Source organism: Dermacentor silvarum, chromosome 4 (genome assembly GCF_013339745.2).
Source record: "Dermacentor silvarum isolate Dsil-2018 chromosome 4, BIME_Dsil_1.4, whole genome shotgun sequence".
NCBI lineage: Eukaryota > Metazoa > Arthropoda > Arachnida > Ixodida > Ixodidae > Dermacentor > Dermacentor silvarum.
The window spans coordinates 221,058,039-221,075,198 of record NC_051157.2 but is presented as its reverse complement, the minus strand read 5'-3'; the positions used below and the strand labels follow the sequence as shown (position 1 = coordinate 221,075,198).

Genomic DNA, 17,160 nt, shown 5'->3' with positions numbered 1-17,160 from the left:
TGTTCGAAAGTAAATTACGAAGTGAAATTGTTCAACGGGCAATTGGACTGCATGCATAAACAATCCCTAAACACATATAGAGAAAGTACTGGTGCGTGAGAGCCACTAGAAGCGCTTCTGGTCTAGTTCAAAAGTAAATTACGAAGGGACATTCTTCAACGCGAAATTGGATGGGATGCATCTACAATTACACATATATATACACATATAGAGAAACTACGGTTGCGTGAGAGCCACTGGAAACGCTTCTGGTATTGTTCAAAAGTAAATTACGAAGTGACATTTTTCAACGTGCAGTTGGATTGACTGAATAAACAATCCATAGACAGAGATAGAGAAACTATGGTTACGTGAGAGCCACTAGAAACATTCTGGTCTAGTTGAAAAGTAAATTACGAAGTGAATCTCTTCAACGCGCAATTGGACTGGATGCATAAACAATCCCTAGACACATATAGAAAACTACGGGTGCGTGAGAGCCACTAGAAGCGCTTCTGGTCTAGTTCAAATGTAAATTGCGATGTGACATTCTTCAACGCACAATTGGACTGGATGCATAACCAATCCCTAGACACATATAGAGAAACTAGAATTGCGTGAGAGCCACTAGAAACGATTCTGGTCCAGTTCAAAAGTAAATTACGAAGTGAAATCCTTCAACGCGCAATTGGACTGGTTTCATTAACAATCCCTAGACACATATAGAGAAACTACTATTGCGTGAGAGCCGCTAGAAACGCTTCTGGTCTAAATGAAAAGTAAATTACGAAGTGACATTCTTCAACGCTAAATTGGACTGACTGTAAAAACAATCCCTAGACACAATAGAGAAACTACGGGTGTGTGAAATCTACTAGAAATGCTTCTGGTCTGGTTGAAAAGTAAATTACGATGTTACATTCTTCAACGCTAAATTGGACTGCATGCCTAAACAATCCCTAGACATATATAGAAAAACTACAATGTCGTGAGTGCCACTAGAAACGCTTCTGGTCTAGTTGAAAAGTAAATTACCAAATGACATTCTTCAATGTGCAATTGGACTGACTGTATAAACAATCCGTACACACAATAGAGAAACTACGTGTGCGTGACAGCCGCTAGAAACGCTTCTGGTCTAGTTCAAAAGTAAATTATGAAGTGGCATTCTTCAACGCGCAATTGGACGGAATGCATAAACAATCCCAAGACACATATAGAGAAACTACGGTTGCGTGAAAGCCACTAGAAACGCTTCTGGTCTAGGTCAAATGTAAATTACGAAGTGACATTCTTCAACGAGAAATCGGACAGGATGCATCAACAATCGCTAGACACGTATAGTGAAACTACGGTTGCGTGAGAGCCACTGGAAACGCTTCTGCTCTAGTTCAAAAGTAAATTACGAAATGACATTCTTTAACGCTAAATTGGACTGGATGCATCAACAATTCCTAGACACATATAGAGAAATTACGGTCGCGTGAAAGCCACTAGAAACGCTTCTGGTCTAGTTCAAAAGTAAATTACGAAGTGAAATCCTTCAACGCGCAATTGGACTGGATTCATAAACAATCCCTAGTCACATATAGAGAAACTACTATTGCGTGAGAGCCACTGGAAACACTTCTGGTATAGTTCAAAAGTAAATTACAAAGTGACATTCTTCAACGCGCAATTGGAATGACTACGTGAACAGTCCCTATACCCATATAGAGAAAATACGGTTGAGTGAGAGCCACTAGAAACGCTTCTGGTCTAGTTCAAAAGTAAATTACGAAGTGAAATTCGTCAACGGGCAAATGAAATGACTGCATGAAGAATCCCTAGACATATAAATTACGGTTGCGTGAGAGCCACTAGAAACGCTTCTGGTCCAGTTCAAAGTTAAATTACGAAGTGACATTTTTCAACGTGCAGTTGGATTGACTGCATAAACAATCCATAGAAACATATAGAGAAACTATGGTTGCGTGAGAGCGATTAGAAACATTCTGGTCTAGTTGAAAAGTAAATAACGAAGTAGAATTCTTCAACGCGCAATTGGAGTGACTGCGTGAACCATCCCTAGACACATATAGAGAAACTACGGTTGCGTGAGAGCCACTGGAAACGCTTCTGGTCTAGTTCAAAAGTAAATTGCGAAGTGACATTCTTCAACGCGAATTGGGACTGACTGTATAAACAATCCCTAGACACAATAGAGAAACAACGGGTGTGTGAAAGCCACTAGAAGCACTTCTGGTCTAGTTCAAAAGTAAATTACGAAGTGACATTCTTCAACGCTAAATTGAACTGACTGTATAAACAATCCCTAGACACAATAGAGAAACTACGGGTGTATGGCAGCCAATAGAAACGATTCTGGTATTGTTCAAAAGTAAATTACGAAGTGAAATTGTTCAACGGGCAATTGGACTGCATGCATAAACAATCCCTAGACACATATAGAGAAAGTACTGGTGCGTGAGAGCCACTAGAAGCGCTTCTGGTCTAGTTCAAAAGTAAATTACGAAATGACATTTTCAACGTGCAGTTGGATTGACTGCAGAAACAATCCATAGACACATATGGAGAAACTACGGTTGCGTAAGAGCCACTACAAACATTCTGGTCTAGTTGAAATGTATATTACGAAGTGGCATTCTTCAACGCTAAATTGGACCGACTGTATAAACAATCCCTAGACACAATAGAGAAACTACGGGTGCGTGACAGCCACTAGAAACGCCTGTGGTATTGTTCAAAAGTAAATTAGGAAGTGAAATCGTTCAACGTGCAATTGGACGGGATGCATAAACAATCCCTAGACACATATAGAGAAACAACGGTTGCGTGAGAGCCACTAGAAACGCTTCTGGTCTAGTTCGAAAGTAAATTACGAAGCGACATTCTTCATTGCGAAATTGGACGGTTTGCATCTACAATCCCTAGACACATGTAGAGAAACTACGGTTGCGTGAGAGCCACTGGAAACGCTTCTGGTATTGTTCAAAAGTAAATTACGAAGTGACATTTTTCAACGTGCAGTTGGATTGTCTGCATAAACAATCCATAGCCACATATAGAGAAACTATGGTTGCGTGAGAGCAACTAGAAGCGCTTCTGGTCTAGTTTAAAAGTAAATTACGAAGGGACATTCTTCAACGCGAAATTGGATGGGATGCATCTACAATTACACATATATATACACATATAGAGAAACTACGGTTGCGTGAGAGCCACTGGAAACGCTTCTGGTATTGTTCAAAAGTAAATTACGAAGTGACATTTTTCAACGTGCAGTAGGATTGACTGAATAAACAATCCATAGACACAGATAGAGAAACTATGGTTACGTGAGAGCCACTAGAAACATTCTGGTCTAGTTGAAAAGTAAATTACGAAGTGAATCTCTTCAACGCGCAATTGGACTGGATGCATAAACAATCCCTAGACACATATAGAAAACTACGGGTGCGTGAGAGCCACTAGAAGCGCTTCTGGTCTAGTTCAAAAGTAAATTGCGATGTGACATTCTTCAACGCACAATTGGACTGGATGCATAACCAATCCCTAGACACATATAGAGAAACTAGAATTGCGTGAGAGCCACTAGAAACGCTTCTGGTCCAGTTCAAAAGTAAATTACGAAGTGAAATCCTTCAACGCGCAATTGGACTGGTTTCATAAACAATCCCTAGACACATATAGAGAAACTACTATTGCGTGAGAGCCGCTAGAAACGCTTCTGGTCTAAATGAAAAGTAAATTACGAAGTGACATTCTTCAACGCTAAATTGGACTGACTGTAAAAACAATCCCTAGACACAATAGAGAAACTACGGGTGTGTGAAATCTACTAGAAATGCTTCTGGTCTGGTTGAAAAGTAAATTACGATGTTACATTCTTCAACGCTAAATTGGACTGCATGCCTAAACAATCCCTAGACATATATAGAAAAACTACAATGTCGTGAGTGCCACTAGAAACGCTTCTGGTCTAGTTGAAAAGTAAATAACCAAATGACATTCTTCAACGTGCAATTGGACTGACTGTATAAACAATCCGTACACACAATAGAGAAACTACGTGTGCGTGACAGCCGCTAGAAACGCTTCTGGTCTAGTTCAAAAGTAAATTATGAAGTGGCATTCTTCAACGCGCAATTGGACGGAATGCATAAACAATCCCAAGACACATATAGAGAAACTACGTGTGCGTGACAGCCGCTAGAAACGCTTCTGGTCTAGTTCAAAAGTAAATTACGAAGTGACATTCTTCAACGCGCAATTGGAGTGACTGCATAAACAATCCCTGGACACATATAGAGAAACTACGGTTGCGTGAAAGCCACTAGAAACGCTTCTGGTCTAGTTCAAAAGTAAATTACGAAGTGACATTCTTCAACGAGAAATCGGACAGGATGCATCAACAATCCCTAGACACGTATAGTGAAACTATGGTTGCGTGAGAGCCACTGGAAACGCTTCTGCTCTAGTTCAAAAGTAAATTACGAAATGACATTCTTTAACGCTAAATTGGACTGGATGCATCAACAATTCCTAGACACATATAGAGAAACTACGGTCGCGTGAAAGCCACTAGAAACGCTTCTGGTCTAGTTCAAAAGTAAATTACGAAGTGACATGCTTCAACGCGAAATTGGACTGGATGCATCAACAATCCCTAGACACATATAGTGAAACTACGGTTGCGTGAGAGCCACTGGAAACGCTTCTGGTATTGTTCAAAAGTAAATTACAAAGTGACATTCTTCAACGCGCAATTGGACTGGATGCATCAACAATCCCTAGACACATATAGTGAAACTACGGTTGCGTGAGAGCCACTGGAAACGCTTCTGGTCTAGTTCAAAAGTAAATTACGAAATGACATTCTTTAACGCTAAATTGGACTGGATGCATCAACAATTCCTAGACACATATAGAGAAACTACGGTCGCGTGAAAGCCACTAGAAACGCTTCTGGTCTAGTTCAAAAGTAAATTACGAAGTGACATTCTTCAACGCGCAATTGGACTGGATGCATCAACAATCCCTAGACACATATAGAAAACTACGGGTGCGTGAGAGCCACTAGAAGCGCTTCTGGTCTAGCTCAACAGTAAATTACGATGTGACATTCTTCAACGCACAATTGGACTGGATGCATAACGAATCCCTAGACACATATAGAGAAACTAGAATTGCGTGAGAGCCACTAGAAACGCTTCTGGTCTAGTTCAAAAGTAAATTACGAAGTGAAATCCTTCAACGCGCAATTGGACTGGATTCATAAACAATCCCTAGTCACATATAGAGAAACTACTATTGCGTGAGAGCCACTGGAAACGCTTCTGGTATAGTTCAAAAGTAAATTACAAAGTGACATTCTTCAACGCGCAATTGGAATGACTACGTGAACAGTCCCTATACCCATATAGAGAAAATACGGTTGAGTGAGAGCCACTAGAAACGCTTCTGGTCTAGTTCAAAAGTAAATTACGAAGTGAAATTCGTCAACGGGCAAATGAAATGACTGCATGAAGAATCCCTAGACATATAAATTACGGTTGCGTGAGAGCCACTAGAAACGCTTCTGGTCCAGTTCAAAGTTAAATTACGAAGTGACATTTTTCAACGTGCAGTTGGATTGACTGCATAAACAATCCATAGAAACATATAGAGAAACTATGGTTGCGTGAGAGCGATTAGAAACATTCTGGTCTAGTTGAAAAGTAAATAACGAAGTAGAATTCTTCAACGCGCAATTGGAGTGACTGCGTGAACCATCCCTAGACACATATAGAGAAACTACGGTTGCGTGAGAGCCACTGGAAACGCTTCTGGTCTAGTTCAAAAGTAAATTGCGAAGTGACATTCTTCAACGCGAATTGGGACTGACTGTATAAACAATCCCTAGACACAATAGAGAAACAACGGGTGTGTGACAGCCACTAGAAGCACTTCTGGTCTAGTTCAAAAGTAAATTACGAAGTGACATTCTTCAACGCTAAATTGAACTGACTGTATAAACAATCCCTAGACACAATAGAGAAACTACGGGTGTATGGCAGCCAATAGAAACGATTCTGGTATTGTTCAAAAGTAAATTACGAAGTGAAATTGTTCAACGGGCAATTGGACTGCATGCATAAACAATCCCTAGACACATATAGAGAAAGTACTGGTGCGTGAGAGCCACTAGAAGCGCTTCTGGTCTAGTTCAAAAGTAAATTACGAAATGACATTTTCAACGTGCAGTTGGATTGACTGCAGAAACAATCCATAGACACATATGGAGAAACTACGGTTGCGTAAGAGCCACTACAAACATTCTGGTCTAGTTGAAATTTATATTACGAAGTGGCATTCTTCAACGCTAAATTGGACCGACTGTATAAACAATCCCTAGACACAATAGAGAAACTACGGGTGCGTGACAGCCACTAGAAACGCTTGTGGTATTGTTCAAAAGTAAATTAGGAAGTGAAATCGTTCAACGTGCAATTGGACGGGATGCATAAACAATCCCTAGACACATATAGAGAAACAACGGTTGCGTGAGAGCCACTAGAAACGCTTCTGGTCTAGTTCGAAAGTAAATTACGAAGCGACATTCTTCATTGCGAAATTGGACGGGATGCATCTACAATCCCTAGACACATGTAGAGAAACTACGGTTGCGTGAGAGCCACTGGAAACGCTTCTGGTATTGTTCAAAAGTAAATTACGAAGTGACATTTTTCAACGTGCAGTTGGATTGTCTGCATAAACAATCCATAGACACATATAGAGAAACTATGGTTGCGTGAGAGCAACTAGAAGCGCTTCTGGTCTAGTTCAAAAGTAAATTACGAAGGGACATTCTTCAACGCGAAATTGGATGGGATGCATCTACAATTACACATATATATATACACATATAGAGAAACTACGGTTGCGTGAGAGCCACTGGAAACGCTTCTGGTATTGTTCAAAAGTAAATTACGAAGTGACATTTTTCAACGTGCAGTTGGATTGACTGAATAAACAATCCATAGACAGAGATAGAGAAACTATGGTTACGTGAGAGCCACTAGAAACATTCTGGTCTAGTTGAAAAGTAAATTACGAAGTGAATCTCTTCAACGCGCAATTGGACTGGATGCATAAACAATCCCTACACACATATAGAGAAAATAGAATTGCGTGACAGCCGCTAGAAACGCTTCTGGTCTAGTTCAAAAGTAAATTACGAAGTGGCATTCTTCAACGCGCAATTGGACGGAATGCATAAACAATCCCAAGACACATATAGAGAAACTACTATTGCGTGAGAGCCGCTAGAAACGCTTCTGGTCTAAATGAAAAGTAAATTACGAAGTGACATTCTTCAACGCTAAATTGGACTGACTGTAAAAACCATCCCTAGACACAATAGAGAAACTACGGGTGTGTGGAATCCACTAGAAATGCTTCTGGTCTGGTTGAAAAGTAAATTACGAAGTGACATTCTTCAACGCTAAATTGGACTGCATGCCTAAAATATCCCTAGACATATATAGAGAAACTACAATGTCGTGAGTGCCACTAGAAACACTTCTGGTCTAGTTGAAAAGTAAATTACCAAATGACATTCTTCAACGTGCAATTGGACCGACTCTATAAACAATCCCTACACACAATAGAGAAACTACGTGTGCGTGACAGCCGCTAGAAACGCTTCTGGTCTAGTTCAAAAGTAAATTACGAAGTGGCATTCTTCAACGCGCAATTGGAGTGACTGCATAAACAATCCCTAGACACATATAGAGAAACTACGGTTGCGTGAAAGCCACTAGAAACGCTTCTGGTCTAGTTCAAATGTAAATTACGAAGTGACATTCTTCAACGAGAAATCGGACAGGATGCATCAACAATCGCTATACACGTATAGTGAAACTACGGTTGCGTGAGAGCCACTGGAAACGCTTCTGCTCTAGTTCAAAAGTAAATTACGAAATGACATTCTTTAACGCTAAATTGGACTGGATGCATCAACAATTCCTAGACACATATAGAGAAACTACGGTCGCGTGAAAGCCACTAGAAACGCTTCTGGTCTAGTTCAAAAGTAAATTACGAAGTGACATGCTTCAACGCGAAATTGGACTGGATGCATCAACAATCCCTAGACACATATAGTGAAACTACGGTTGCGTGAGAGCCACTGGAAACGCTTCTGGTATTGTTCAAAAGTAAATTACAAAGTGATATTCTTACGCGCAATTGGACTGGATGCATCAACAATCCCTAGACACATATAGAAAACTACGGGTGCGTGAGAGCCACTAGAAGCGCTTCTGGTCTAGTTCAAAAGTAAATTACGATGTGACATTCTTCAACGCACAATTGGACTGGATGCATAACCAATCCCTAGACACATATAGAGAAACTAGAATTGCGTGAGAGCCACTAGAAACGCTTCTGGTCTAGTTCAAAAGTAAATTACGAAGTGAAATCCTTCAACGCGCAATTGGACTGGATTCATAAACAATCCCTAGTCACATATAGAGAAACTACTATTGCGTGAGAGCCACTGGAAACGCTTCTGGTATAGTTCAAAAGTAAATTACAAAGTGACATTCTTCAACGCGCAATTGGAATGACTACGTGAACAGTCCCTATACCCATATAGAGAAAATACAGTTGAGTGAGAGCCACTAGAAACGCTTCTGGTCTAGTTCAAAAGTAAATTACGAAGTGAAATTCGTCAACGGGCAAATGAAATGACTGCATGAAGAATCCCTAGACATATAAATTACGGTTGCGTGAGAGCCACTAGAAACGCTTCTGGTCCAGTTCAAAGTTAAATTACGAAGTGACATTTTTCAACGTGCAGTTGGATTGACTGCATAAACAATCCATAGAAACATATAGAGAAACTATGGTTGCGTGAGAGCGATTAGAAACATTCTGGTCTAGTTGAAAAGTAAATAACGAAGTAGAATTCTTCAACGCGCAATTGGAGTGACTGCGTGAACCATCCCTAGACACATATAGAGAAACTACGGTTGCGTGAGAGCCACTGGAAACGCTTCTGGTCTAGTTCAAAGTAAATTGCGAAGTGACATTCTTCAACGCGAATTGGGACTGACTGTATAAACAATCCCTAGACACAATAGAGAAACAACGGGTGTGTGACAGCCACTAGAAGCACTTCTGGTCTAGTTCAAAAGTAAATTACGAAGTGACATTCTTCAACGCTCAATTGGACTGACTGCATAACAAGCAAAAATGAGGAATTTCTTTCGGCGCTAACTGCCGCCGGCGGCCACGAGTACGGCCCCATGGAGGTCTGGGTACTTATCGCTGCTATTATATATAGCTATGCAGCCCCGGCCGACATCGTACCACTTTTCAATTTGCGGTGTCAGGGTGCGTTTTGTGGGAATCACGCACTGCGGCGACGTCGGGAATTGCGCCGAGTACGCGACCGCTCGCAGAGACAAAGTCCGAAACCGCGTCAGCCGGGGCGGCGCGCGCAAGCGACGTTCAGCGCAACTTTTCCGTGGAAATACCGAAAGCGGCTCGCACGTTTGCCTTGAATCGGTGAGCTGGGGCACCGTGGTGCACGCGAGAGGTGGAAACATCGCTTGAAAAGCAAAAATGAGGAATTTCTTTCGGCGCTAACAGCCGCCGCCGGCCACGAGTACGGCCCCATGGAGGTCTGGGTACTTATCGCTGCTACTATAAGGAGCTATGCGGCCCCGGCCTACATCGTACTACTTTTCAATTCGCGGTGTCCGGGTGCGTTTTGTGCGATTCACGCATTGCGCCGACGTCGGGAATTGCGCCGACGAGTACGCGACCGCTCGCAGAGACTAAGTCCGAAACCGCGTCAGCCGGGGCGGCGCGCGCAAGCGACGTTCAGCGCAACTTTTTCGTGGAAATACCGAAAGCGGCTCGCACGTTTCCCTTCAATCAGTGAGCTGGGGCACCGTGGTGCACCTGAGAGGTGGAAACACCGCTTGAAAAGCAAAAATAAGGAATTTCTTTCGGCGCTAACTGAACTGCCGCCGGCGGCCACAAGTACGGCCCCATGGAGGTCTGGGTACTTATCGCTGCTACTATAAGGAGCTATGCGGCCCCGGCCGACATCGTACCACTTTTCAATTTGCGGTGTCCGGGTGCGTTTTGTGCGATACACGCACTGCGGCGACGTCGGGAATTGCGCCGACGAGTACGCGACCGCTCGCAGAGGCAAAGTCCGAAACCGCGTCAGCCGGGGCGGCGCGCCCAAGCGACGTTCAGCGCAACTTTTCCATGGAAATACCGAAAGCGGCTCGCACGTTTGCCTTGAATCGGTGAGCTGGGGCACCGTGGTGCACGCGAGAGGTGGAAATATGCCGACGAGTACGCGAGCCACAGTCCAAAACAACGGTCATGGAGCACAGCACCGTGCGTGCCACAACGTTAGCAGAGAAAGTGCGGCAGCGGAAAGCTCGTTCGCCGTGAAAGTCAGCACAGGATGCGTGGTGGTTCAGGCACGTTTATATTCGCGAAGCCGTACTCGCCGCTGGCGCAAAATTGACGATCACGACCCTCGTGCGCGGTGCTGGTTTTCACGACTTCGGGCCTGTGCAGCCGATGTAAACTTTCAAAGTTCGTCAAGGTGCGGCACGATTTCCGCCAAATCCCCGTCTAAAATGCCACGAGTACGGCCCCATGGAGGTCTGGGTACTTATCGCTGCTATTATATGGGGGTTGGAGTGCAGTCGCCCCCCGAGTGCGTGCGACCTGGTTGTCTGATATGCGGCGGGATCCTTGCCCGTCAAGCGTGTCCCCGTAGCCTCTCCTGTGGATCCCTCGGCAATCGTCTGCAGCCTCATCCGCTTGACGCGTTAGGGGCTGGTTATCGGACGACGCCATATCCACGATATCGAGGTGTGTTCCGCATCGTCCTCGGACGAGTCAAATACGAAAGCGCCGAAGGCGCGGGCGTGACCCGTCGCTTGGCGGCTTTGCCGTCTCGGCTACGTTGCAAGCGCCGATCGGTCCACCAGTGCTGCGGGCTGAAGGCAAATCCCGCAAGCCGTGACCGAGTCGACGCAACGAATCTATCGAGAGTGTGCGTGCTTCTTGCCGCGTGGCGATACTCGGCCCTGCGGGGAGGGCGCCGTAGCGAGCTCGCTCGAACGCCGTCATCTCGGACTGTGCAAAGAGGTTGGCTTTGCGAAAACGATGCGTGCTGAGGCGCCTGAAGATGGCCACGGCGTCGCAACAACGGCGTCCGGCATGGCTGGACGCGCAGTTGAACGATTACCTGGTTGATCCTGAAAGTAATCATATGCTTGTCTCAAAGATTAAGCCACGCATGTCTAAGTACATGACGAAATAAGGCGAAACCGCGAATGGCTCATTAAATCAGTTATGGTTCCTTAGATCGTTTCTTCCTACTTGGATAACTGTGGCAATTCTAGAGCTAATACATGCAGTGAGCCTGAAGCCCTTTGGGTGACGGGTGCTTTTATTAGACCAAGATCGATCGGGTTTTGGCCCGTATTGTGTGGTGACTCTGGATAACTTTGTGCTGATCGCATGGCCACGAGCCGGCGACGTTTCTTTCAAGTGTCTGCCTTCTCAACTTTCGATGGTAGGTTACTTGCTTACCATGGTTGTTACGGGTAACGGAGAATCAGGGTTCGATTCCGGAGAGGGAGCCTGAGAAACGGCTACCACATCCAAGGAAGGCAGCAGGCGCGCAAATTACCCACTCCCGGCACGGGGAGGAAGTGACGAAAAATAACAATACGGGACTCTTTTGAGGCCCCGTAATTGAAATGAGTACACTCTAAATCCTTTAACGAGGATCAATTGGAGGGCAAGTCTGGTGCCAGCAGCCGCGGTAATTCCAGCTCCAATAGCGTATACTAAAGCTGCTGCGGTTAAAAATCTCGTAGTTGGATCTCAGTTCCAGACGAGTAGTGCATCTACCCGATGCGACGGCTCGGACTGAACATCATGCCGGTCCTTTCTTGGTGCACTTCATTGTGTGCCTCGAGAAGGCCGGTGCTTTTACTTTGAAAAAATTAGAGTGCTCAACGCAGGCGAGCCGCCTGAATAAACTTGCATGGAATAATAGAACAAGACCTCGTTTCTGTTCTGTTGGTTTTTGGAATACGAGGTAATGATTAAGAGGGACAGACGGGGGCATTCGTATTGCGGCGCTAGAAATGAAAGTCTTGGACCGTCGCAAGACGAACTACTGCGAAAGCATTTGCCAAGAATGTTTTCTTTGATCAAGAACGAAAGTAAGAGGTTCGAAGGCGATCAGATACCGCCCTAGTTCTGACCATAAACGATGCCAACCAGCGATCCGCCTGAGTTACTCAAATGACTCGGCGGGCAGCTTCCGGCAAACCAAAGTATTTGGGTTCCGGGGGAAGTATGGTTGCAAAGCTGAAACTTAAAGGAATTGACGGAAGGGCACCACCAGGAGTGGAGCCTGCGGCTTAATTTGACTCAACACGGGAAAACTTACCCGGCCCGGACACTGGGAGGATTGACAGATTGAGAGCTCTTTCTTGATTCAGTGGATGGTGGTGCATGGCCGTTCTTAGTTGGTGGAGCGATTTGTCTGGTTAATTTCGATAACGAACGAGACTCTAGCCTATTAAATAGGTGCGGGGTTCCCAGCACCTTACAACCTCCTTAGAGGAACAAGCGGCTCCTAGCCGCACGAAACCGAGCAATAACAGGTCTGTGATGCCTTTAGATGTCCGGGGCCGCACGCGCGCTACACTGAAGGAAGCAGCGTGTCTTTATCCCTGTCTGAAAAGACTGGGTAACCCGTGGAACTTCTTTCGTGATTAGGATAGGGGCTTGCAATTGTTCCCCTTGAACGAGGAATTCCCAGTAAGCGCGAGTCATAAGCTCGCGTTGATTACGTCCCTGCCCTTTGTACACACCGCCCGTCGCTACTACCGATTGAATGATTTAGTGAGGTCTTTGGACCGATGTCCGGCGCGGCCTTTCAGTTGCACCGGTCTGTTGGAAAGATCAGCAAACTTGATCATTTAGAGGAAGTAAAAGTCGTAACAAGGTTTCCGTAGGTGAACCTGAGGAAGGATAATTACCGGACTGTGAAGGGTGACGATCGTTTCTTCCCCGTGTGGGTGGAGCGGCTCGCAGCGCCCGACGCTTTCCGCTAAGGAGGTTAAAGTCCTGGGCCTAGCGTTCGGCGCACGTGGTCTAATTTGTCCAAGCACCAAACAGGCTGCCAAGGAAATTGGATTCCGGGAGGGTGAACTGGCTTGGCTTGGAGCCAGAACACTCGTGGCCAGTTTAATCTGCCTGAACCGGTTCTCTAAACAAATAGTCGCTTGACTATGGGGAATTGGCAGCCTGGTTTGTGCCTGCATCTGCTCACTCACTATCATGCACCGCCACTGGTTATTAGTCACGTCAATCCATTTTCAACCCTTTTTTATTATTCACTATTAATACTATTGTTATTGGTGTTATTGTTATCGTTAATTTTATATTATTGCGATAGCAATTATATGGACACTCAAAAGCAGATTTCTGCCGTCGGCGTCGCCGTCGCCGTCGGCGTCGCCGTCGCCGTCGCCGTGAGGTTCCGTATGACGTCATTTGGAGAAGAAGTCGTCGCCGCGCGCCGAACGCTGTATGTGCGAGTGAAAGGGCGCGAGGGGCGCGTCTTTCACGGGGAGTGAACGCACGGCGGAGAACAAACGCGCGTTCTGCGCCGTGCTCGCTTAAGGGCTGAAGAAGTAGGCGTCTCTGTTCTCCTTCACAATCACCATGTATGTAGAGCAAACGCGCCTTCTTCCGACGAGCGAGAGGCCGTGGGGGAGGGGGAGGGAAGGGAGGCGACGTTTAGCTGCGGCACGCAGTGCCTATTTATATCAGAGGCTCCGGCAACAGTCACCAACGCCGCACGCATTTTGAGCGAACGCGGGCAAAACGCCGATGGCGTCGACAACATATCTGCGTGTTGCGATGCTGCTGCATGTCCAAGTTTATACAGCTGATAAAGCTAATATCATTACTCCGTATAGCTCTCTACAAGTTTGCTATCGCAATTGATGCTTCGCCTTTCAGGTGAAACTGCGACAACTTTTTATTCCTTTTGCCTTTATGTGTCTATGTGTGCCTTGCCTTCCACTAGGGTAGGGCTCTACTTTCTTTTTCTTTTTGCAGTACAATGCTGTGGTAAATTTCTTCTCGCCGATAATGGCCACAACTGGGGCAAAACCTTGTACAACCCAATTGAGGCTACCGGCAAAATTAGCGTGGTAGTCAACCCCAGTTCCTTAGCCGCTTTTGGTTTCTGTCTTGCTAGTAGTTTCTTCATGTTTTTCTTTTTTTGTGTGCCTTTCGTTGTTTCTATCTTTTATTTTTTAAGTGAAACCTTGCGGCTGCTACCAGCGACGGTGAAGAACCATGACACCTGTGACATCTATACTCATTTCTAAGGAGGCTTCAGGACATCTCAGCTCCTTCCGACGTCGGCATCCGCTACGTCATTCGTCTTCTTCACTGCCCGCTCAACCCCCTGCCCACCAAAGGGGGAAACTCAATAAACAGTATCTAGCCAAATGCCTCGTCATCTAATTAGTGACGCGCATGAATGGATTAACGAGATTCCCACTGTCCCTATCTACTATCATCATCGGCGTCTCCACCCGGCCGGCTACTTGGTGAGTGGGCTCCTCCAACTTTTATGTTTTAGAAATATTTCCCAATTTCTTTCGACTCTGAATTTTGCACTCCCCCTGCATAAGAACATTCCAATCACGGCATAAAAAAATCATCGTCATAGCCTTTATAGAACAAAAGTTATTAAAGATTTAACTTGCACCTCATTCCCAACCCTATGTAAACACAAGTATATACAAATCGAAATCCGAATGAATCTCCAGAACTAAACCTCATCCAGCAATCAAATTTGGTCATTTTATTCTCCCGGCGTCAAACTATCTTGTACAATAATTATTTTCCTTTAATTTTGCAGAATAAATTAGATATCAAAGTTTGAAGTTATCCCTAGGCGAGTCCTCATTCCCAGCCCAATGTAAACACAAGTATATACAAATCGAAATCTGAACGAATCTGCAGAACTAAGCCTCATCCAGCAATCAAATTTGGTCACCTTATGCCCCGGATGTCAAAGTATCTTGTTCAATAGTAATTTGCCTTTAATTTTGCAGAATAATTTAGTTATCAAAGTTTGAAGTTGTCCCTAGGCGAGGTCCTGAATCCCAGGCCAATGTAAAGACAAGTATATACATATCGAAATCTGAATCAATCTCCAGAACTAAGCCTCATCCAACATTCAAACTTGGTCAGTTTATTCTCCGGACTTCAAATTATCTTGTGCGATAGTTATTTTCCATTAATTTAGCAGAATAAACTAGTTATCAACGCTTGAAGTTAACCCTAGGCGTGATCAGGCTTCGCTTCATGGGTGCCGCCATTTTGTGTGCAATACGTGTGTAAGAGTACAGACAACTCTTTTTTGAAACCGAAACTCGGTTATTTTGCCTGCTAGATTTGGCGGACAACAAAAATTCGCTGTTTTTTGTCAGAAATTTAGACATTTCAAGTGACTAGCCTTATAACAACACCGTTTTGAAACACATACATTAATTTATATCAATTGTGTGCTCCTTTTGAGAGGTACTTATGTAATTAGAAAAATGGCAGCAAGTAACTGGAGTGATTTCAGTGATGTGAACGAGAATTTCGGCAATGAAGTTGAAGCAAAAAAGAGGAAAAGAAAGAAACAACCTCACGGTGATTCGGGAGATCCAGCCAACAAGGAAAAGCCAGCTTCTCAGGGGCAATTGCCTGAAAGGGATGTCACATTGAATATTGGCATTGAAAAAATCATGCAAGAAGATGTCAAATTTTTGGAGGCAATGTTGGAAACTCAAAGGCAGCTCCCCAATTATCTGAGGGCTTGAAAAAGATGTTGCAAGCACATCAAAAAATGAAAGAAACGGCATTCAGAGCCATTGAAAAAATTGCGTACCTACAAGGTACTGTTGGACGAGACGACGGCTCACCCTCCGCAAGGTAAAGCATTTGCAGATGTTGTAAGGCAAGATAGCTTTAACAACAAAGGAAAAAACAGAAGAGAACGCCGAGAGAGAGCCACGGCCGGCACTCTTGATAACATGTGAAACCGATGAGGGTACTAGTTACCCTGTAATAAAACGAACATTGGAAAAACACTTCAAACCAGAAACACTTGGCCTCAATGATGTCAACACAAAACCCATAAAGGGGGGTATTGCAGTCACCTCCAAGTCGAAGGAAGGGCTTGAAAAACTGCAAGAGAATATCAAAACGAACAAAGATTTCAGGCAGCTAAAACTGAAAATCTCAGAAGGAAAAGAACCCAAGCTAAAAATTGTTGGGATTGAGCCCTCTGTCTCGGATCACGAGGTTCCAGAAAGATTGGTAAATCAGAACAACCTCAGAGGAGATGCCGAACAAATCAAAGTAATTTGGTCTACACAAAAGAAAGGCATGAAAGTCGTCACTATCCGTATTTCAAACAGAGCCATGGCAAAAGAATTTCTGAGGAAAGAAAAAGTCCTTCTGGGGTGGAGCCGTTGCTCCATATACCCAAATATCTTTGTACAGAGATGCTCATGGTGTGCAAAATTTGGTCACACACAAAATCAGTGTACGGCCAAATCGCCAAGATGCACAGAGTGTGGAGAAGCACACCAACATAATAAGTGCATAGCGCAAGAGAAAGAGTGCCCAGCATGCAAAATGGCAAGTGAGGAAATGAGAGATCATTCCATGTGGAGTTTTGAATGCCCACAATATAAAAGGAGGTACAGCCAGATCAAATGGGAAATGTGTTTGGGCAACTAACAAGCCCAATTCCACACATACTGTTTATTTACTTATTTCTTTATTTGTATCTTTTCGTCTTTGTATCGTTGTTTAAGTTACCATCCAAGCATGGCAAGCTACCTGCACTAAATTCAAATTAACCTCGGTAAATCTTTCAAAGCAACACAAACATTAACGAACAACCTCCTAGAACTAAAACAAGACATTACGCTAGTGCAAGAACCATACGCACTGAAAAATAAGGTAATTGGTTTCTCCCTAAAAGATAAAATAATTGCTTATGACGAAAATCCAAAAACTGCTATAATAATTCATAATAAGGACATTGAAATATTCCCT

The 17,160-nt window shown here is 44.2% G+C and overlaps 1 non-coding gene across 1 annotated transcript; it reads left to right on the top strand.

Annotated features, from left to right (window-relative positions):
- The first annotated feature begins 11,245 nt into the window (after window positions 1-11,245).
- On the top strand, window positions 11,246-13,060 carry LOC119451240 (small subunit ribosomal RNA). Its single transcript, XR_005191765.1, has one exon. It is a non-coding gene; the product is annotated as a small subunit ribosomal RNA (ribosomal RNA).
- Window positions 13,061-17,160: the final 4,100 nt, after the last annotated feature.